The 23,327-nt window shown below is 55.6% G+C and overlaps 1 long non-coding RNA gene across 1 annotated transcript in view; it reads right to left on the reverse strand.

The window, feature by feature from the left end:
* Positions 1-341: 341 nt before the first annotated feature.
* The window catches only part of LOC124970921 (uncharacterized), a 52,395-nt gene continuing 29,409 nt past the window's right edge, over positions 342-23,327 (reverse strand). Inside the window, exons 2-4 of the long non-coding RNA XR_007106226.1 lie at positions 4,401-6,479; positions 3,059-3,099; positions 342-2,517 (exon numbers count right to left, since the gene is read on the reverse strand). This is a non-coding gene — a long non-coding RNA (uncharacterized LOC124970921). The remainder of the gene's footprint in view (positions 2,518-3,058; positions 3,100-4,400; positions 6,480-23,327) is intronic.

Below are 23,327 nucleotides of genomic sequence, written 5' to 3' on the forward strand. Positions count from 1 at the left end.
CCGCGTCCACGCCTCAGGCCTGCCGGGGCGTCCACGCCGGCTCTCACCACAGTTTCTCTGAGCCTTTCTCGCAGGCCCACGTCTGTTTTTACTTGTCGGGCGACCCAGGCCAACCGAATGCCTGGGCACGTATTTCTTGAATGAAAACAGAGGCCAGGTCGCTCTGTGGTCGTGGCGGCTGGACAGAGGAGCACGGTGGTCCTGGCCCGGCTGCCGAGTCGCCGCCTGTGCTCGCCCTGTGTTCCCCTCACGAGGTTTGCGTTCTGCACACGTTCACCTCCGGGCACTGAGGTCAGACGCAAGCCAGCTCTCTACGTGGACACGGGAGATGTGACGGCACGATCTTACAAGACGCATACTTGAATATGATGCTGTTGACAAAAGGTCCAGTCTATGTGACAAGATGTAAAACAGTAGATTTTAAATTGAATGAAAACCTTAGCTGCTATTATCACATTCCAAATAACTGATAGAATAGTAAGCCAGCCGATCGGTTCTTTATTGTCTAGTTTTAGTCATGATATCAAAATGAAGACTTTTTTTTTTTTTTTGGTACCAGGGATTGAACTCGGGGGTACTCGCCCATTGAGCCACATCCCCAGTATTTTTCGTTCGGAGACAGGCTCTCTCTGAGTTGCTTAGGGTCTCACTAAGCTGCTGAGGCTGGCTTTGAACGCGGGCTCCTCCTACCTCGCTCCCCGAGTCACCGGGATTACAGGCGTGTGCTTGCCCGGCCCACTTTCTACACAGGCTGCCGTTACCCACTGACTTGTCCCTCCTAGCGAGGCTGTGATCGCTGGCCCTCTGCATCCACAGGACCTGCACCCATGGCAGAAGCTTCCGTGAGTCGAGAATATTCAGCATGACGATTGCTCCTGTGCTGAGCTCAGAGGCCTCTCCCTCTCACACCCTGCGCAGTGTAGTGTACGTCACTTCCACGGCGTCTGCATCGTCTGATGCTCTAGGTGGGCAGAGAAGAGCTGGACCCTGGGAGCGCGCGTAGCGTATGTGCCAGCGCCGTGCCCTCCTGCAGGAGGGTGGAGCATCTGCATGTTCTGGGAGCTGTGAGGCCCTGGACGCCGTCCTCCAGGCCTCCGAGGGCAGCCGTGCACTCCTGTAGCCAGAGAGCGGGCTCAGGGCTGGAGGAGCATGGAGGCCAAGCCCCTCCAGGAAACGTGCTGACTGCGTAAAGCCAGCAGACCGCACGCCACGATGGTCCTGACCCTGACTCGGCCCCTTTCAGGCATCCTCCGTCCTGAGTCCTTCCGATTAAATGCCGAAGTCTCCAACGAGCTAAGACCTTACATCTAGTAGTGTTGGATTTCTCTTCATTGTAGCTCTTGTAGGGGAGGGAATAACATTTTGGAAGATCGTATTTGTATTGATTTTTAGATATAAATGTAAAATAAGACCATGAGCAGAGGCCAGGTGATTTCCTGGAAGAATGCATCTCTATCTCACTTGGTAGACCCACACTTCATGTGCAGTCAGAGCATCACAGGAAGCAGGCCTTCAGGGCATTTGGCCGGTGCGCTGGGACGTAAGTTTGTCTAGCTAAGTCCTCAGCGGCCGTGGCATTTCATTTAGCACTTGGAAAAGCCGTCGACAGGTGATACAGTTCCCCAAGCTATCCTGACACTAGGACTGCTCTTTTTTCCAGTGATATGCCTCCTGAGTATAATCTGAAAGTTGTAAAACTTTGTTTCCTTTATTAATCAAGTCAGACACATTTCATGTCTGTTACGAACTGTGTGCACATAAAACCGCCCCTGGAGCTGGGCTGGCCTCCACGGTGGCTTGCTTTCTGGATGTCAGTTCTGATCCCACAGCATGGGAGGAACGCAGTCCCATAAAGGCAGCACAGTGACCTCCCTGGAGACACCAGCTGTGCAACCGAACGGTCTCCACTGTCCTTAAGCAGTTCACACACAGTAGCACTGAGACCCAGGAAGACGGAAAACACCATCATAATGTCTGTGGTAAGCCACCCGTGGGAATTTTATTTCCCACACAAATGTGGAAAGAGTTAGCAGTCAGCTGGAGATCTCAGTGGCCTTAGACGAAGACGAGAGGAGAAGGCCAGTTCCTGACCCGTCATCCTTCTCTGGTGGAAAAACTGGCCTTGAGTCCGTTCTCCCTCCAGAGCTTTCTGCATCCAAGGCAGGGGCAGCTACGCATCCTCTGGGAAGACACCACCCCGCCATCTTGCCGCTTCTCCTTTTCCTAGATTTAATTCGGGGTTTTCTGTGTTCCCCAGCTGAGTACGTCTCCCAGTGCAAGTTGTCTGTGCTGAGACTGGTAACAGCCTGCCGTGCGGTAGCTCCAAGCTGAGCTTTGGCCAGAGAAGTGAGTAATGTTGGATCTTTTCTAGTTTTCATGTTCTTGTTTTTAACCTCCCTGGCAAGGGTGAAGAGCTAATCTTCAGAGCAGTGATTTTCAACTCCCCATGTGGACAGTGTGGGCAGCATGTGAGCACACTTTACAGTCATCCCATGCTAGGTGGGCTGCTACCAGCATCTGTAAGTAGAGGCCAAGGAAGCCGCTCAGCATGCTGCAAGCACAGGTGGTCCACATCCAGGGATGCCCCTCAGCATGCTGCAAGCACAGGTGGTCCACATCCAGGGATGCCCCTCAGCATGCTGCAAGCACAGGTGGTCCACATCCAGGGTTCCCCTCAGCATGCTGCAAGCACAGGTGGTCCACATCCAGGGATGCCCCTCAGCATGCTGCAAGCACAGGTGGTCCACATCCAGGGATGCCCCTCAGCATGCTGCAAGCACAGGTGGTCCACATCCAGGGATGCCCCTCAGCATGCTGCAAGCACAGGTGGTCCACATCCAGGGATGCCCCTCAGCATGCTGCAAGCACAGGTGGTCCACATCCAGGGTTCCCCTCAGCATGCTGCAAGCACAGGTGGTCCACATCCAGGGTTCCCCTCAGCATGCTGCAAGCACAGGTGGTCCACATCCAGGGATGCCGCTCAGTTTGCTTCTGTGGTCCCCATAGTCACATGCTAAGCATCCTCTGCAGCACAGGGTGGTCCCCCGATGAACCCTACCTGTCTGATTCCAATGTAGTAGCGCCCAGGTGGAAAGATTGCTGTAGACAATACACTTTTTTTTCAGTCGTGTTTTATAAGCTTCCTACCTGAGATTTCTCACTTCATTTTATTCTTCAAAGTTTCTGTTAAGCAAAGCATATAAAGATTTCCACTCTTTCATATTGGAAGTCTCCAGGAGGGATGAGTCAAGAGTGGAAGTAACTCACGTGCTCTCTGCTTCAACCTCAGGAGCCTTCTGATTATGGTAACAGCATTGCCCCATGAGGCCACACTGGCAAGACCAGAGATTAAAGTGGAGCACTGTTGTCATTAACAAATCAAACTGGAAAAGGAACAGAGGTGACTGTTTTCAGCACACCCACCCCCACAACTATCATCACAGACACACAGTCCTGTCCACGTCTTCCTTGAATGGCTCTCTACTTCAGACCTGTGTCCCTAGGGCCGCACCCTGGCCATGGCCATGACCATAGATCGAGCACCTTGGGACTTGCTGACTCAGTCATGACCTGACCTCTAGGATGTGGTTGCATAGCAAGCCTGGGTGCACTTACGAAAGCACACTTCAGATCCCTTGTCCAGCTGGGCAGGTGGCCACGCCTGTGATCCCAGTCACTCTAGCTGAGGTAGGAGGGTCTCTACTTCAAGGCCAGCCTCAGCAACCTAGCAAGACCCTGTCTGAAAATAAAGAGGGCTGGGACGTAGCTCAGTGGTACAGCCTGTCCAACCCCAGCACCACAAAGCAGGGGCTCCCTGTCTGCTGTCCTCATTACATCTGTGACAAACAGGCACAGGAGGCAGGTGAGGGGCAGCTCAGCCAGTCGAGCCCCCACAGTGTCCCCAAGATGACTTGTGACCTGGCCCTCCTGCTGAGTCACCAACCATGGTCCCCACCAGTGGCTGACAGGGACATGAAGCTGCCCCTTCATGGCCCTGCTGCAGCCCCCCATCTCCCCTCTCAGCCTGGCCAGGACGACACCTCACCGTGAAGCCTCGTCTTCCCGGACCCCGGCAGTCAGGGCTGGAGATGCTCCGGATCTCCAGAGAGCAGGCCCCCGTCCCAGGGCCCCTTCTCCACTGAGGCCCTGCACCTGGATCTCTCTCCACAGCCACGGCACCTGCCCGCAGGCTACTGCTTAGTCCTGCCTCTTCTTGGGCAGCGAGGCGGCAAGCGTGGCCCCTGGACCACGTCAGCCTTGGGCCTGTTTCTACAAGGCCCGCAGACTAAGAGTGGGCTTACATTCTTAAATGTGGGAAGCCAAAGGGAGAATAATATTCAAACCACAGGAGAATCACGTGAAATTCAGACTTCAGCCTGCATCAGTGAGCTTCTGCTTACCTGTCACCCACGGCTGTGGCTCCAAGTGACCTCTGGGCGGAGCATGGCCTATGGCCATGCAGACGTGTGCTATGTTTGATCCTGTGCAGGACAGTCTTCCGGCTCCTGCTCTAGGTTGCAAGCTCATTAGGACAAGCTTTTTATCTGATTTGCTGCAGTATAAAATAAAATAGGAGCAACCGTGTTGAGTATATAAATGTACCAATGTCAGGGCCGAAGCCAGGGTTTAGACCAACAGCTGGGTGGACCTGAAGTCCAGGTGTGATGACCATACTCTCAAACACTGTGGTTTCCTTGAAGATGCTTCTGTGTATAGGCATGTCAAAATCTTATGCTTTTAGTTTTTTCCCCTTAGATGGTACATTATATAAAAATTGTGCAGGTTAGACAGATAATCAAACTAGAAACTGCTGTTCTCTTTTCTCAAGTCCTAAGTAATGAGCCCAGCTGCTTAAAGGTGAAAAACACACACTTCTTTCTTAGTGGATGTATGTTTCCATCAAACGTAGCAGCTTTATGAAATTCTTTTAAAACAGTAACTACATTAAAAAATAATAATGGCAAAAACCTCATCTCGACACACAGTCCTTTGAAGCAGGCTTCACGGGGAGAATCAGTGCCGTTAGCAAAGCGGGGTCCACGTGCACGATCCTCGGACGGTAGTGTTCCTCATCCCACCGCATCCTCACAAACCTCCCCAAATGCAGTGGGGCCCCAGTGGGTTTCTTAGTATCTGAAGCAGGAAATGCCACGCACATGACATGGAGAGCTGATCTGCGGAGGCTGTCGTGGAGAAAGGTTGTGCGGGGAGCCTGCTGCCTCGGGCCTGTGGCAGGAAGGTCATCTCTGCTGGGCACGGTGTCCAATGCGTACTGGTTCAATTTGTCCCAGGTGACGCGGACACAGGTGTGCCATCGTCCTGGAGGGGCGCCGGTGGAACTCCGTGCTGGCAGGAATGTTCTTGGATTCCAGCAGATTCACATGGGCAACACGTGTGCCCTGAGAAGTGACATTCGCCTTTGTCCTCTCTGCTCCGTGATTTCACTAAGTGGAAATCTAGCCACTGGCTCAGGGAACACACCTCCAAGGAGGCCCAGGAGCCGATCGCCGCACAGTGGTTTGGGGAAGAGAGGCGTGGTCTGCAGTTTCTTCCTGCCTCTCCCAAGGAGCGCGGACGGGGCTCCCCAGGGGCCTCCTTCTGTCCCTCCAGCCACTGAAGAAAGCTAGGACGCTCTGCAGAGGCGTGAGCTGCTGAAGACGCTGCCTATGCTGGGAGACGGCGGCACTCCACGGGTCTCTGTGTGCGCAGTGTACGTTCACTTCAGACGATCTGAGGTTCTTGCCTTTTAAGGTCCGTGGATGGGTCTGCAGAGCGGGGGCACTTTCACCTACGGACAGCCTTTTACTGAGTCTCGAGTAAGCCTACCGATTCCAGTATTTCATAACCAAGTTCTGTCATGTCATTGGCAAAAGAAATAAAGCACGTTGGGTTTTTTATGGCTTTTTTCAGTCACATGGGTAAATCCTTTAAAACACAAGGTGTTTCAAGAAGGTCTCTTACCTGCAGTTCATGCCAGTTTATGAAAGTGCTGTGTCAACCTCTGGACAGCGGTGTTTGGACGCTGCGTTTGTAAGACTCTACGTGGGTTTGTCTTGGGTTGATTCTTCCCTTACTTGTTGGCCGTCTTCAAGTGTAAGTGGAACCCTGATCGCCTTTCCTTGGTTCAGTGGTTTTGCAGTAGACGTGTCTCCCTCTGCTCGGCTGCAGTCCTGCAGAAGTGTGAGAAGACAGGCTGGCCCCGCTGGGAACGCCCGCGTTCCCCACTGCAGACCTCTGTACCGGCGTGGACGGACTGCGCTTGTGAAGGAGCAGCCAGGAGACAGTGTTCGGTAGTTACCCCGCCTCCACAACCATGGAGGACCAATTCCACAGGGCAGGGCTATCTATGGTGGTGACGTCACTGCATTCCATTCTTGCACAAGGACCATACGTTGGTGATACCCACGTGTTTGCTAGATTTTGTTTGCACTTGGCTGGCTCGTCCACCAGAATTTTTACTATTAAGTAAACTGTTCATTCTGCTGGGGACAGAAAATAACATTTTTGTTATCAAGGCTATCATTGTTCTCTAGGTATAGTACCCATCGCTACAATTCACTCCCAGTTACAGGCAGTCCTTCCTCTTTTATACTATGTTTAGAATTTTCATCAAGTCATGAAAAGCAGAATTACCATACTAGGTTCATATCTGGCTTACAGGAACTAGGTTTTTTCTTTGACAGAGAAGGTTTTTTGTTTCTTTTTTTTTTTTTTCTGAAGGAATTTATTGACTTAGACAAGTCTGACAAAAACTCATCAATCAAGGTGGCTTTTTATTTTCGGTACTTTTACAAAGCTAAGTATTGTTCAAATCTGACTATATTACCCATCAATGTGGAATAAATATGAGAAAACATTTTAGATCCATTTTATAGGCACTTAAATAAAACTAGAAGTTTGTTTCTGGTCATCTGGGCATGGCTGACCTTAGAAGTTGATTGTGTCCTATGATTGAAGTCTGTCAGAACTTGACATCTCTTGATAAGAAGTGAATGCCAAATTGCTAAGTAAGCTATTATTATTTAACATTTTCCAGGAAGAAATACAGATATTTGCTCTGAGCTATTTGAGGTCTTAGATTTGTATATAATTTAGTTCATTACTGATACAAAAAAAAAAAAAAAGACTGGGTTAACAGCCAAACTTGCAGATTTTTAGACATAAGCATGTAAAATGACTCACTTTAAACGTGCCAATTAATCAAAGGATGTGACCATATGGCAAAATTGATGCCTGTGTTTGGGTCACTACTTTTCTGCAAACCAATGCACCCGAGATCTTGCACCCAAAGAGGGTCAAGCAACAAAGACACTGCCCGCCTTGGGTTCGTCTCCAGGGAGCCAGCAACTTCCAGGGGGTCCGCGGTGCACCTGAGGAATAGCTCAGAGCTGCACTGTGGCTTCCGAGTGGGCCTCCCACCTAGTTCAGAGGTGAGCCTGGCGGGGCCTCCGTGGAGACGCCCTTCAGGTTATCATCCTGTTCCTTGCCTGGAGGACAGCAGGTAGGTGACTTCTCTGCATTTTTACAGAGTCTATTCAAGATGCCCAGGGAGTTGAGGATGGCTGTCCTGTCAGCTGTGGGTGCACAGTGGCACCGTGTCTGCACTCCCAAGAGCCCTTTGAGACCAACCTCTGAGAGCACCGAGCTGCCCGCGGGACCCGGCAGAGGGGCCAGTACGCAGGCAGACTTCAGACCCGCCCAGGCCCGGAAGCTCTAAGCCGCACACCCGTCCTCCCGTGCCCTTGGAGAAGAGGAACCCCTCACACCTTGAGCAAGGGCTCACCCTCCCAGGCTCCCCCGACCATTCGCAAAATTCTCTCCTTCCACCAACAAATCCGTTTCTCTACTCCGCGTGGACGGTCTCCGTGTGTATTCCCATCCCATGGAGCACGGCTTCAAGGCCAGCCCAGTTAAGCCAGCCCAGACTCTCAGGGCTGGTCATCACCGGGAAGTCCACTCGGGGTGGCGACGGAACACGATCGCAGGCTGACCTCGCTTTGAGAACTCTAAAGGTAACCCGTCGCGTCCTGTGCCCACGTGCCCTGGGAAGGGCCAGCCTGGGAACCTGGCAGTGTCAGAGCCTGCTCTTCCAGGCGGGGATCTGATGTGCCCAGCATCCGCACCCTGCTGCCGTCCCAGAATGTGCCCGGGAACTGGTGAAGAGCACGAGCCGCCGACATCTGGAACAAGTGGGTGGGATGTTTGTGACTGTTTCTAGTTGAGTTCAAGTACCTGACTTACCTGAGGAGACGGTTGGCCTGGGGTGGTACTTTAAAACATGGGACTGCTCTGGGGTTGGACTTGGACTACTTGCTTTCTGTCGCCACTCTCGTCCCGGGCAGGCCACTGGCCCTGCGCACATCAGAGGCGCTGGCCAGAGCTGGAGGAGGGCAGCTGCACCCCAGCACAGGCGCGTGGTTCCCACGGTGCCAGAACAAGGTGACTGGGCCCTAGACTGATGGAGGAAGGGCCCAGCCCGACCTGCCCTACTGGGCTGCTCCCCTCATTTGAATTTTTGCCTGTGGGCTCAGAGTTCGTCTCGGTTGGAGAATTGGCTCCTGGAAGCGGACGGCCTGACCAAGCGTGCCTGTCTCGTGGGCGTGCGGTCCGGACTGCAGAATGCTTCTGTGCACGGTTTCTGGGGCTATTAGGGACTCAGTGGTCAAGGATGGATCCAGTGCTACTCTGGTGACCGACTCTCCATGTCGGGGCCCTCGAGACGGCCAAGCAGTCTCAAACCACGTACCTAAAGCACGCAGATTCTCTAGGGCGTGGGAAGCCGAGGCCCGTAGGTCTGATCTGGGACGCCTCATTTTGTAGCTGGAGATGAGTTGGAGCCCAGGCCTGCCATTCGTTTGTGAATTATCTCTGGCTGCTTTTGTACAAGAACAAAATGACGGACCAGCTGCGACAGGGCGTACGGCCCACAAAGGCTGGAAGGGCCCTTTGCAGGGAGTTTGCTGGTCCTTGTCCTGCAGGACGGAAGTGGGTGACCTTGAAGGTGCTCCTCGGGAGGGCGAGAGAGCGGGTGCTGAGACCTGGAGGCCAGCGGGCCTGAGTCGGGGCCTCCAGAGCTCTGCACTCACCTGCAAGGGGGGCGGCCACATGGGCAGCCTGTCGCAGCCCGAGCTCTGTGGCGGAACAGAGCGCCCCAGATCGGGCCCCTACAGAGAAGCCTACTGCGGCTCGTGGTTCCAGGGGCTGCACCGTCCCAGGCCACAGCCACGGTCCTGGCGAGGGACAGGGAGCTGCGCAAACAGCCCCGCTCACAAAAGTGCTAACCCAGTCCTGGCGGGGGCTGGCCAGGGATGCCTGAATCCCTCAGCCACCTCCAGCGTCCCAGGGGCTCCTCCCAACACCACAGAGATCCCAGCCTGCGTTTTCACAAGGACGAGCCACATCCCAAACCCAGCACAGCAGTCAGGGAAACACGTGCCCTTAACGAGCCGTGTGGTCACTTCGTATGAAAAGAACCAGGCGCCCTTCCTCACCCTGGGGCTTCAGGAGAGGAGGGAGCCACAGGGTGGAGCTCTGGGCCAGCCACCCTCCCCGGATCAATGTCCAGGAGGTGCAGACAATTCCAAGTGACAACCAACCAGTCAACGGGCAAAAGAAGAAACACACGTGCCCAAAAACACATGCAGCTCTAGCAATCAGAAAAACGCAAATGGAACCCACATCAAGGCTGCAGCTCACTCCAACAGACGGCAATGACTGGGACACAATCATAACCGAAGCTGGTGAGGCTGTGGGGAGGTTCACTCATGCACTGCTGGTGCTGCAAATCAAGCAGTCACTCTGGAAAGCAGCATGGAGCTTCCTCAGAAGCCTAGGAATGGGACCACTACACCACCCAGCTGTCCCTCTCCTTGGTAGTTACACAAGGGAATGAAAATCAGCATACTGTAGCGACAGAGCCACATCCACGTTGGCAGCAGTGCATCTCACAACAGCCAAGCTACAGACCAACCTGGGTGCCCATCAGCAGATGAGCAGATCAAGGAACGCGGCACGTATACACCAGGGAGCGCTATGCAGCCATGAAGAAGAATGAAGAGATGGCATCTGCTGGTAAATGGATGGAACTGGAGAACAGTGTGCCAAGCGAAAGAAGCCAGACCCAGGATGTTCTCTATCATACGCAGGAGCCAGAGCAGAGTCATGAGAAAAGGTGTTACCATGAAACAGAAGCGGGATCAGCGGAGGAGAGGTGGGTGGGGAGGAGGGTGAGGGGGACTGTGGAGTGAAATCGACCAAAGTATGTGGACGCACCACAGCAAACCTCACTTCCGTGTGTCTCTATAAAGCACTCATTAAAAAATAAACAGCAAATAGGAAGAAGACCAGTGGATCAGAGGAGGGAACTGGGAGGGGAGGAGGGAGGGGAGGAGGAGGGGAGAAGGGGAAGAAGGCAGGAGGGGAGGAAGGCAGGAAGGGAGGAGGGAGGGGGAGAGGGGAGGAGGGAAGGGAGGCAGGAGGGGAGGAGGGGGGAAGGGGAGTGGGGAGGGAGACAGGAGGGGAGGAGGGGAAGGAGGGGAGGAGGGAGGGGAGGAGGAGGGGAGAAGGGGAAGAAGGCAGGAGGGGAGGAAGTCAGCAAGGGAGGAGGGAGGGGAGGAGGGAGGGGAGGAGGAGGGGAGAAGGGGAAGAAGGCAGGAGGGGAGGAAGGCAGGAAGGGAGGGAGTCAGCAAGGGAGGAGGGAGGGGAGGAGGAGGGGGAGGGAGGAGGCGGCCTGGGGTCTGAGGTGGAGCCAGTCACCTCCCAGGCAGGCACACGTGTGTCCAGATGGACCACTGTCGTCGGCACCATGATGCACTCACAAAAGCATCTTTAAAGACCTGGGGCTCCGTTTAAGTGGATGCAGGCCATGGAAGCTGAGGACACATTGCTCCACGCTTCCGACCTCAGGCAGGACTTCAGGAAAGTGAAGATGGGCTTGGAGGCAGCTCAGGAGCACAGCCTGTGACCTTGGCGTCCAGTCTGCAGAGTGCTGGAAACCCTGGTAGGCGGCCGTCTCAGGGACCGGGAGTGCGTGGGAGGGGACGCCCTGCTGGGAAGGACGCCCAGCGTGGGTTCCTGACCTGGGGCAGAGGCTGCAAGGTGCACGGATGCAGCACCCCATCCCGCAGCCGCGCGGGGGGAAGCCAGCCATCCAAGTCACAAAGCAATCTTGTAAACAAACTCTGAACAAAAGCGCCTGTAAATAATTGATGGACGGTTACTGAAGCGTGTGGGGCAGCCGCGGCTGTATTGATTTTTGGCTGTGAACAAAGCAGGCCCAGGAGCCTCCCTTCAGTCCTCCCTCCTGCTCCGCAGCATCAATATTCAAAAGACCACTAACCTGCGGGGAATGTCAAGTGAGCCAACGTGGACGCTTGCACTTCGTCTCTGCGCTCTGTGGAAAAGTGCTCTGACCCTTCCTTTCACTATCGGCTTTGATTCTCTTAATGAGGAGTTAGCAGAGTAGCTCAGGACAGGATTATTAATTGAATGACTGTAATTAATGATCAAGACATGGACGCAAGTAGGTGAACTCTGCCCTCTACTTCCGAACGGGGACCTGCTCTCGGGGGTTCAGCTTCTGTCTCTGAACTTCCCAGACCACTTTGAATTTCCTCCTCACTTTGCTTTGCCACATGTGCAGAGCTGAACCTTCAGTGTTTTGTGGCCCATTCACAGACGTCATGGGAGATCCCAGAAATCCCCTCAATGGATGTTTCAGCATCGCAGTAACTGAAACGCGAAACCATGGGAAGTGATGGCAGGTTCTCTCCCACGGAGCGACAGTGTGGAGTGCTCTGTCAGCTCATGGGGCGCAGGCAGAAACGGGCATCAGGACCATGCTTTGGAACGTTTAAATATTTACGAGAACCGTGTGTCTGACAGGACTAAAACTGATTCTTAATGGCAGAGTAAGGGAACTACAGACCACCCTCTCTCAACTTGAGAAAAAGTTAGGGACAACTCTTGAAACTGCCCGTCAGAAAATTGGTACCTGAAGCTGCCGAGTGCTATTCTTTCCTGATTCTCAACCATACACAGACCCGGGGGCCGCATCTTTTGACTGTGCTATGTGATGTTCCCAGAGCCAAGCACCGCGCCCGTGAGAGCCAGCGTGCAGGGCTCTGCAGGGCCCATGTCCCTCGGGCCCAGTCAGGAGGGGCCTGTGTGTTGTAGGACTGTTCCCTTCTGATTAGGCAAAGCGTGACCCAGGAGACCCCCAGGCTGGGCCGTCTTCCTGTGGTTTAGACACAGCTGTGTGGGTTTCAATCTTCCCTCCTGGAATATCAACTATAAAAGGCGGCAAAAGCGAGGGGACCAGCTTGGACCTGGAGCCGGGCCTGGAACACAGATCCACCCAAGAGGAAGACATGAATACAAACCGACAGACGTGACTACATAAAAAACTGGACCTGGTGCGTAACAAACCCACACAGATCCAACTAAAGGTCACACTGAGAATAGTGCTCGCGGCCTGCGTGGCAGTCAGCATGTTAATACCCTGTACACAAAGCTCTTACAAACCAGCAGCCTGCGATGAGCACCTCAGTAGGAAAGGAAGTGATGATTCACTAAAGAAATACAAAAAGGCCAACGGCTTGCAATTTTTAAACAGTAGCTGAGATTGAATAGTCTTTCATGTATTCATCTGTCCAGTATTAAAAAGAAAAACCATTTAACAAGAATCGCAGAGATGCAGCTGTACAGGAGCACGTCCTGACTTGAGATTTCCACTTGTGGGAATTTACCCTAAGAAACCAAGAGGCCAGTGGCATAAGTCAGAATATGACTCGGTATTGTCCATAAAAAATTTAGAAATCCTGGGTAAGCATCAAAAGGATGTACTGCCACTTGTGGGTAAAGTTCATGTTTTACTCCTGCTGACCACAATAAAAATCTTTGGGTAAAACACGAAAGTCACCCAGCAGAGGACAAGTGAGGACCTTTGTGTCTTTTATACCCTCGGCCTGGGTGCTTGAGACCCCTGCAGCCGGGCAACGTCAGAAGACGCCGGCAGGAATAAGCCCAGGGAAACTGCTTTCTCTTGCCCAGAGAACTGGGAACAGTGCACCCCAACAGTGCAGAGACCACTGGTGGACACCTGCCTGCTCTCGGGGTGGATGCCACGAAAGCGGGGGCACCACCCTGCTAGGCATCCCCTGCTCCTGGGTGGAGACTGTCTCTACATGTGGGAGGAGCCAGGGTGCCACCCTGTCACAGGAACACGGAGGTGTGCCACCCCCGGGGACAGAACCGACTCCAGGCACAAGGGCAGGACTGTGACTCCACAGCCCCTTCAGGAAGAGTGGCTCCTCCCCGGCTGTGACTGTGCCTGAGACCCTGGGTGACCCTCACCCAGCCACACGGAGGAGTCACTGCGGTGGAACCTGGTCGTCTACGCAGCACACAAGTGGAGATGAGGAGATCTGAGGGTTTACAGACTGAACGTCATTGGACCACGACCCCGCAGAGCCAGCCAGACGTGCATTTGAAACCTAAAATAGACTACATTATTCAGAAGGTCCAGAACACAGTCCAAACTCGTCACCTCAAGAGACAGGACCATTCCACTCAAATCAGAACATGTGATTGACAGATACACCAAGATGACACCGAGGTTATGGCTTTCAAATATTTAAAAACAGCTACTATAAAGATACTCCAACAAGTAATCATGAATCCTCTTGAAACAAAAAGCAGACTATCTCAGCAACAAAATATAAGATCTAGAGAAGATCTGAAATTTTATATCTGAAAAAAAAAATTTAAATACCCTCATTGGATAGCAGAAGTGAAATGAGATAGGAAAGAACCAGTCAACTTGAAGATAGATGAATGGACAGCATCCAGTGCAGATAACAGGAAGAAAAGCAGATTGAAACACAATGAACTGAGTCCAAAGGACTCAGGAGGCCATGACAAGATCTGACCTTCATTTCCCTTGGATCCCAGGAGGAGAGGAAATAGAATATAGGCCCCAATGCTTTGTTTTTTTGAAAAAGAGGCTGAAAACTTCCCAAATTCAGCAAGAGACATGACCCTACCATTTTGAGAGTGCACGTAGGAACTTTAGTTTCATTCATGGGGAATCGATGCCAGGAGTGCAGTGGGCATGACTGTCGGTCATGTTTGCCCTTGGGGAAAGCTGTCTGGGTGTCCAGAGGCGCTCTCCATTCCACACTCCCAGCGGCCACGCTCGAGAGGTCCAGTCGCTCTGCCTCTCACTGGGGTTGTGTGGCTGATTCTTGTTATTCACGATCGTTAGGTTCTGTAATGCCACAAACACTGAACCAGGACCCTGAATCGGGCTCCCGGGGAGAGAGGGCTCAGCCTCTAGTGACACACCCCATTCTCACCAGCCAGAGCCCATGTGGTCCTGTCAGAGCTGCATTACTGTCTGAAGGCACCTTATTTAGTACACGATTCTTGATTCACTGACCCTGGACTCAGCCGAGAGCCCTGGACTCACGCCTGAACCAGGCCTTCGACGCCCACATCTCCTCACACGCCCTCTCTCTATCACTCATGCCAGCCAGTTCCTAGCACTTCCCCCTGCCCTGCCTCCCTCGGAGGAGAGCTCTCGCCTGGTTTCCCCAACTCCTGCTCCTGCTTCCCGACCCAAACCCGGTGCTCCGTCTGTGGCCCTGTGGGGCAGGGCATGCCCGCCTCTCTCAGGAAGTGAAGTAATAAATTCCTCCTCCAGGCACTTCCCTCCCTGTGTGGCTGCTTAGGCACCTCTGTCAGTCACGGTCCCTCTGTTGTGAATGAGACAGGCCAAATGACCCTCTTCACACCGCCCCTCCTTGAGATGGACTCCGCAGGACCTTCACCTTCCGGCTGGTCTCCTGACTTAGACAGCGGCGCTCCTCCAGAGCGCGGGACAATCCCACTAGCTAGAAATGGCGTCATGCTGACTATCACAGCTCTGAGGCGGTTGTTTCTGTCTTGCGGTTCTGAGAATGCACAGGTCAGAACATTTGGAAGGAGGTTTGTGTAGCCATGAGAACGCTCTGCTTCCTCTGACCTCCCACACTGCAGATTTTGAAGCAAGCCTGAGGCTACCTTTGCTCCACGTCAGACGTCGCTAGAGAGGCGGCTCACAGGTCCTGAGCACCCACGATGCATGGACACCACAGAACAGGTCCCTGCATTTTGGAAAAACCCAACAGCCTCTTGAAGACTCAGCTCCCGCGCTGGCCCTGCCCTCTGGTCATGCTCCTACCTGCTCTCCCAACACCTGCAATCTTCAGAGAAAGGTCAGTAAACTGCAGCCATCCAAGGCCTTAGAGGAGTGGGAAAAAAATTATTTTCAGAGAAAAATAAAACCTCCTCAGGGTGGTGAGTAGAAACCAAAACGGGATTTGGAACCTTATGCTACCATAAGATCTGTGATCCCTTAAGACTGTCCAGAACTGGGAATAGGGTTCGTAGAAAGCGAATAGATTTAATGAGAATTACTTAACTAAGAATTTGATGTTAATTGATTCCAGCCTCAAGACATGATATGAAGTGTCGTCAGCAGGACTGTTCACAAGAGGAGGGACGTGTCCTACGGTTTAATGGAACAGCTGCCAAGAGGCTGCCTCAGTGGACACGGGAGCCCCGGGAGGCTCAGGTGGGAAGAGGCTGATACCAGGGGCGGAGGAGGGTCCGGCACAGCTGGGACCAATTCTTCTCTGTGCAGCTGGGGCGGTCAGGACCCCCGTTCTGCGATCTGATCTCCCAGACTGCAGGATTTTCTGCCTTGATCCAAAGGAAGCACTAGCGAAAGGGGCCCCTCAGACAGCCCACCACCCCTGCCGGGCAGAGAGGACCACCAGCCCTCTGATCTCTGAGGAGACAGGAAGCCACCGCGTTTTCCCGCTCGGCGTCCCTCACGCCTCTCTCCAGAGACCCCCTCAGGGTCCTGTCTCCACGGTCTTGTCAGAGGCGGCGTCATTGTCCTGAGCCATAGCCGGTCAGTTTAAGGAACTTCGGAATGAAACAGAGAGAAAGGGCAAAGCACAAACCACGCCCTGTGCCGCGGCCTCCCGAGGCCGGCCAGCGCCAGGTGCTCACTGGACCACAGGGAGGCTTGGCGGTGAGATGCCGCGGACGCAGGCAGACGCACCATCGGGGACATTCTGGGCTTTCAGGGAACATGGAAAGGCCCGTCAGCTTGTGGGTCTCGGTTCAGAGGCAGGAAGGTCAGGAAGCAGGAAGCACTTCCCTCCCGCTCCGATCCCTGGCGCAGTGGCCCCGGCCGGATCCGTGTCTGGAGCTGCCTCCGAGTCGGAAGGACGCAGCGGGCGCCACGCTCAGAGGCTCTGCTGGCCGGGAGGTCGGATGCACCACCCCCTCCATCTTCCCGCAGGTCCACCCCCAGCCACGTCTGGCGTGCGGTTGCCCAGAGGGGCCCCGGTGCGGAGGACCAGCCGGTCAGAACCTCCAGCATCTGGCGGAGAGGCAGTGGTTCTCAGAAGCTGGCTTCTCGACGACGGGGAGTGGCTGGCGGTGGCGTGCTGTGTGTCTGAGCGCTTCCTCCCGGTCCTGGTCCTTTCCCTGGGACGTCTTCCTTTCAGTCTTTTTTAATCACAGAAGTTGCAGAGGACAGAGGGATCCCACGCCTCTCCCTCCACCGCGCTGGTCACATCTGAGCAGACGTGGCCTGTCCCTCAGGAGTGGTTTGGACAGCGGGCGGCTCTGTGGCTGGACCACCCTGGTGAACCCAGAGCCCCTCCGCGCCCGGCCCTCCTTGGCAGAGGCGCTGCGCGTCCCCAGGCCTGCTGCTTCCCGGGCCCTCTTCCGTGACATGTCTGCCTCCGTGCGGCCGGGGGCTCTCCCTCCTTGGGATTTTGGGGAGAGCGCTGACTTTGCCTTCCCCACGCCCTTGTTTGCTCCTGCCGCCCTTCACTCGTCCTTCCTGCGTGCGCTGGGCCGGGTCAGCTCCTTCGCCGAGACCTCGGTCGCTCAGCTGCTGGGCTCTGACCGCCCTCTCAGCACTGCCGGCTGCTCCCACACCTGTTATGCTGGGTTCATCTTCACTTACCTGCAGCCGTCTTCCGATTTCTCTCGAGACGTTCTTCTTCGACCTCGTGTTTATTTCGGACTCTGACGCCCGCGCACTTGTGAATTCCCCACATCTCTCCCTGTTGAGTTTCCGGTTTCATTCCACTGTGGTCAGGAAGCACGCTTTGGATGAGGGGACTTCAGTGAGACTGTGCTTCCCAACACACGGGCTCCACCAGAGGTTGTCCCAGGAGCCCCGGGGAGGTCTGCTCTGCTGCTGTGGATGCACGGCCTGCAGGTGCAGGCGGGATGCTGCTCCATATGCCTCCCAGCCTCTGGGTTCTCATTCATTAGTCTAGTGGCTGATTGACAGTCGGCGCTGACGCGCGGCTTGATGTGGAATCACCTCTCCCACTTTGGTTTCATCCATTTGTGCTTTGTGTATTTTGAGTCTCTTGGTAGTCCGCTGTGTCCACTCCTGAGAAACATCCTTCCCTATTTCATTCGGGTGTGACCTAAATATAGCTACAGCAATATTCTAAATTTATTTCACATTTATGTCTTTAAAAAGTTAATTTACTAACTGCTATTCTATACCAGAGTCCATACGCCATTAGGGGTAAGGGACGAAGTGATAAATACCTCAGGCTCTGTGGGCCATTGCTCCCTGTCAACCATGGAACTCTGCGGAGACAGCACAGAGACACCATGTAACAAAAGCACATAACAGCATTCAGTAAAACGTGATTTACAGAAGCAGGCAGTGGACTGGACACATGCACCAGGTCCTGCTCTCCAGGAACATTTTTCTTCAGGGGATTTATTAACAGGTTCTTTTATCAATGTTATTCTCCGTGTTCTTTGGGGCTATTTCCTCTGCATAACTTCAACATGTAACTGGATTTTACGAACTTTGCTTTGATTATAGGGACTCTAACAGAGCAACTCATGATGAGTTTATTTGCAAGAAGCAATTCTTTGTTCAATGCTATTAGTTCTTAAGTATGAACCCAGGGCCCTCGACCACTGAGCCACATCCCTAACCCTTTTTAGGATCTTGCTAAGTTGCCGGGGCTGGTCCCATACTTTCCATCCTCCTGCCTCAGCCTCATATGTTGCTAAGATTACAGAGAGATGCCACTGTGCCCAGCCATTTCACCTTCTTGACCAGTCACGTCATGGCAACCTGAATGTTGACATGTGGCATACAACAAACCCAAGACCACATAATATTCTCATCCCACAGCAAACAAGCCACACCTGTGTTGGGCCAGTCCCTGCACATCAGTTAGGGACGACCACACTGGCCCACGCCACCCTGGGCTGAGACTGCATGAGACTGGTAGAGAACCTGAGGCGAGGACCCAGCCTTCCGTGTCCCAAGGATACTCCGGAGACATCCGAGGTGCAGGCCCGGGAAACTGCCCGTCGCAACCCCAGGCGTGACAGCAGGAAGCAGCACTAACTGGTTGCTGGCTGCTTGGTGGCACTAAGCCGTCTGTGGCGGTCTGAACGAATAAGTAACCGAGTCCCCGTTGCAGGGCCGTGGGATGACAGAGTGCCCTGAGGGTTCTGCCACCCTCCGCGTCAGCGGGGGCCGCAGGAAGCCTTCCTGCTCAGGGAGGGCAGAGGAGCGGCAGCGAGGGGTTTATGGCTGTGTCTTTGTCCCAGGGCACGCCCCTCTCGAGCCTGGAACTGCTGCCACAGACTCCTTGGCAGGGAACAGAGGGGCGGTTATCTCAGCTGAACAGGCGCAGAAACGATGGCCCAGGGTGGCTTAGTGACATGCCGGTGAGCCCGGGGGCCTCCGCTCTGGAGCCCCTCTCAGGACAGAACCTGGACCCCTTGCCAAGCCGCCCGCATTACCAGCCGCCACAGGGTCTGGCAAGAAGGATGGGCCGGTGACAGCAGCTGCTGGTGGCCTCTCAGGTCCTGGGCCTCGTGCCAAGGGTTTGACACAGGCTGTCTGTGGGATGCTCAAGCTGATTCCCGTTCTGGAGACGCCGAGGCACTGAGGCCACTGGCCTGGCTGTCCTGGAGTCCCGTGCTCAGCCCCACGCCTGCGGCCTCTGCCCAAAGCTCTGCTCTGAGCTAAGGTGCCCGATGCCACGCCCACTTACTGACCCGTGTCTGACCCGGGCAGCCTGAGTCAGGCTCTCAGAGCCGAATGGATGCAGATGATCGAGTGGCTTATTACTGCACAGGTCAGTGAGCTGCTTCTTGGGGACAACAGCTGCCTGCATCAGCTCCCGTTGGAGCGGCAGGGAGGCCCCCTGCTGCATGAGCTGGGAAAGCCCAAAGCATGAGAGGTGGGCTTCAAAGCTGCCCTGTCCTGGTATCTGCCTGGTCCACCCTTCCCCCTGGACGGGTGGGGTGGACCCTTGCCCCCTGGACGGGTGGGGTGGACCCTTGCCCCCTGGACGGGTGGGGTGGACCCTTGCCCCCTGGACAGGTGAGGCACCTGAAATAACACGAGTCCCATCGTCAGTTTGCTGTGTGGTCAAGAGGAAGGGATGGTGCAGGTGTGATTAACACCCCAGTTCAGTTGTTTGAAGTTCATGGAGGGAGATGATCATGGTGGGTCTGGCTCAGTCAGGAGACAGCCCTAGCAGAGCCGCAACCCATTCTGAAGGGAGCGGTGCCCCCGCTGGCCTGGAAGAAGCCACCTCCGAGCTGTGACGCAGGCCCAGGGAGCACCCCAACCCCACAGCTACTCAGAGAAGGGGGACCTGGATCCCACTGTCACCAGGAACTGGACTTGCCCAAAGCACGTGGCTGGGGAGGGACCCCGGACTGACTCCAGGGCCAAATCAGCTCCGCCATCGCCCGGGGGCCCCGAGAGGACGGTGACCCTGGCTGGGAGCCCACCTCCCACACCTGTGGATCGGTGACCGTTTCTCGCCTTCTGACTTGTGGTGAAGTAGGGTGCCCAGGCAGTGACAGACCACCGGGCCTCTCCAAACTCACCGTCCAGGCGGTGACCTTCCGACACCTCCCTGAGGTCACGGCCCTCCTGCAGAAGACTTCTAGCCGCTCCCCCTGCCTGGGGGACTCTGAGCTCCACCCGTGCTGTGCAGCGTGGGTGCTGTCCCCGCCCTGCCCCACCCTCAGGCCCCGCCCTCCCTGCCTCCCTGGAGAAGGACACCTGCACCTCCCCAACCCAGCCTGCCCCACACAGGCTCTGCTGCTGGAAGACCCTCCGCCCGCCTCTGCAATCACGCCCTGTCCTCCGCCCGCCAGCCTGTGAGCATGAGGACAGGGCGCTCAGGGGTATTCCTCCCTGCACGGGGCTGTGCTGTGGTGCAGATGCAAGGCGTCCCCGAAAGCTCACGAGTGCGGCAATGCAAGGAGGTTGAGAGGTGAGGCTGGGCCGCGAGCCCTCGGCTGGTCAGTGCGTCACTGCACTGAGATGGTCAGCTGGTGGTAGCTGCAGGCCGGTGGGCGGGCCAGAGGAGGTGGTCCCGGGGGTGTCCCTGGTGAGCGGAGCTCTCTGCCTCCTGTTGGCTGTGTCCTGAGCCACCATGATGCCCTGCCTCACCCAGGCCCAGAGCTGGGGAGTCAGCCGTCGGTGGATGAGGCCTCCGAGACTGTAGAGGCTCGTACTATCCCGTCAGGTCTCCAGTCACAGCCGTGACAAAGCTGACTGAGGCAGGCCGACCGGGGTCCCCTCCATCAGAGCCACCCGTTGATGCTCTGCCTCTCCTGTGACCTCAAGGTAGGCCCACTCTGACCCCTAGAAACCAGGGCAGGACGTGTGACTTGCTCCAGCCATGAAACGTGAGTGGGCGTGCGCTCACTGGCTGCCTGCTGTGCTCAGCTGTCCCTCTCTGTGCTGCCACAATGGCCCCGAGACGTGGAGCTGCAGACGTGATTCTGAGGGTGGAGGATGGGCAGCTGGGCAGCCGGGCAGGCGGGTGTCGCTCTGTGGCCGGCCGCCCTGACTGACAGTGCAGTCAGTAGGTACCTCTGAGCAACTTGATGGCTGACTCTCGCACGGGGAGCTGGGACGAAGAGGGGAAGGCGGGGACTTCACGGGAGGCAAGCGACACAGCCAAGGGTGGACCTGGCGAGCCTGGGGCTCAGACACCCCCGCCCGGGTCTGCAGAGCCAGCTCACGCCACGCGCCAGCACCGCCGGCCAGCTCCTTAGACGGCTCTCTATCAGGTGAGGACGACAGACCCATCCCAGACCCTCACAGACCTGCCACCGGAGGGATCTGGCTGGTTCCCGGTCCTCAGGGAGCCGTCCACTTCCCAGAACTGGGCCTGGGCTACAGCCGAGGACACAGCTGGACACGCACCGTGTACTAGAGCCAGAGCGCAGTAGCGCCACCAGAGGCCTGCCCAGCTTGACCGAGAGACCTGCAGCAGGAAGAGCCAGCTCTGCCTCCCCCGGGGCAGGCACCCGGCCCCAGTCTGCACACGCCCCTCGGCTAAGTTGCTTCTAAAGGTCAGGGGGACACAGCCGCCACCCGCCGGGCCTGCCGCAGCAGGGCCTGGAGGTGGTCTCTCCTCCTGGGGGGACGGAACCCAGACGCTGAGCCACGGAGCTACATCCCCGGCCTTCTGTACGTCTCCTTTGATTCTGACGCAGTCTCAGTGAGCTGCCCAGGCTGCCCTGCACGGGGAATCCTCCTGCGTCAGCCGCTGGGTCCCTGAGATCACAGAGGTACACCTCCAGGACTGGCGCCCTTTACTCCTGATGGTGGCGTGACTCAGGACTGGCCACCCTCGTGCCAGGGAGGCAAAAAGGTGAGAAAGATGTCTACAAGCAAACAGAACTGAACCTCGAAATCCGAACGCGCCCCTCGGAATGAGCAGAGTACATCTGAGACTCGGGGCTGGGACACAGGAGCAGCTCCTCGGCTGGTGGACAGGAAGCTGTGACAGGCGCTTTGAAGGTAGTGTCATCCGTCCCCAGAGCCCAGACTCGGCGTTGGGCTGCCCAGGACTGGCTGGGACAGGGTCAGCCCCCAGGGCTCCATGCGGCAGCTGGGGAACGCTTCCGGCACGGCTCTCGAACGCTCTCCAGCTCCATCCTTTAAGCTCCAAGTCGATGAGACATTAAGCAGGCATTAAAAGAAAGTGGAGGGACCCAATTTGATATTGGCAGAGTGTTTCTAGTTTTATAATTGTTTCATGGATGAGGGAGTCATTATCTGATAGCACCCAGAAATGGGAAAATTATTCATTTCAGACAAGCAACCCTGGTCCCATTATAGTTTTTGATTAAAATGAAAACTTACCAAGTTTTCTTCCTCAAAATATGGAAACTTCACGGGCAGTTGACGCCAGCCGGTTCCGTCACTGGGTTTCTAATTCTAGGGCTTATGATAATATTTCCTGGGGTCAGATGTGACACGATGCTAGAACTCCTGGTGCTCAGAGATGATGAGGGGTCTCATGGCAGCAGGTGCGCCACAGAATCCGTCACTGAAGAGAGCCGCCACTCACACACTCAGAGCGAGAGGGATCGTGCAGAAATTAACACGTGACGAACTTGCAGCCCTAAATCTTTCCCTCCAAACAGACTGGCTGCGGCTGGACCGGAGTGGTTGTAGCCCCCGCACCCCACAGGACACGCTCCTGGCCCTGTCTCTCACACGAGAGGGCCCCAGGTAAATCAGCAGCTGACCACTAACGGGACTCTCTTCTGGGATACCGTGACTTCCCTTTCCAGCTGGACGCGTGGGCATCTTCCTTGCTTCCCTTTCAGTGAGTAACGAGACTTGGTAACGTGGGCGTCCTCTTGACAGAGAGTCCCCGACAGCTGGTGGCTTCCAGGCCGAAGGGTCCTGACGTGGCTCCGTGTGGTGGTGGGACTGGGAACGTCCGGCCAGCGGCGCCCACTCGCTCCGCGACTGCTGTGGACAGTGCCGCAGGCCTTGGCGTTCCTGGCCTGCTTCCTCCTGCGCGGGGAGCTAACGGAGCGTCTGTCTACACCTGCACTGGGGGCAGAGGTCATGCTTTGAACACCTTGGGAAGAGAAAGGACGTGTGGCCCCGTCCTCAGGACAGGAGGGTCACGGTGCAACGGTGTCTGCACAGTGCCAACAGCCTGTGCCACACAGGGACTGTCCCTGTTCCCAGCCAGGTCCTGCCCACGCTGGCCCGCACAGCTGCACCCAAGTGTCTCTTCACCCCAGCCAGGTCACTGCAGAGGACGGGACCGGGTCAGCACACACGTCCTCTGCGCCCCTGCTGGGCTCTCGCCTCTCACTCTCCTTCAAGGCCCCCTGTGCCCCTGGTCCCAGCACACCACATACGCTGGCTCGCTTCTCTGGAGATGGACGTTGGAGACGGGCAAGTCCCCAGCTTCCCCGAGTGATCTGGGGCCAGTTCT

The sequence above is a fragment of the Sciurus carolinensis genome, chromosome 19, assembly GCF_902686445.1.
Source record: "Sciurus carolinensis chromosome 19, mSciCar1.2, whole genome shotgun sequence".
NCBI lineage: Eukaryota > Metazoa > Chordata > Mammalia > Rodentia > Sciuridae > Sciurus > Sciurus carolinensis.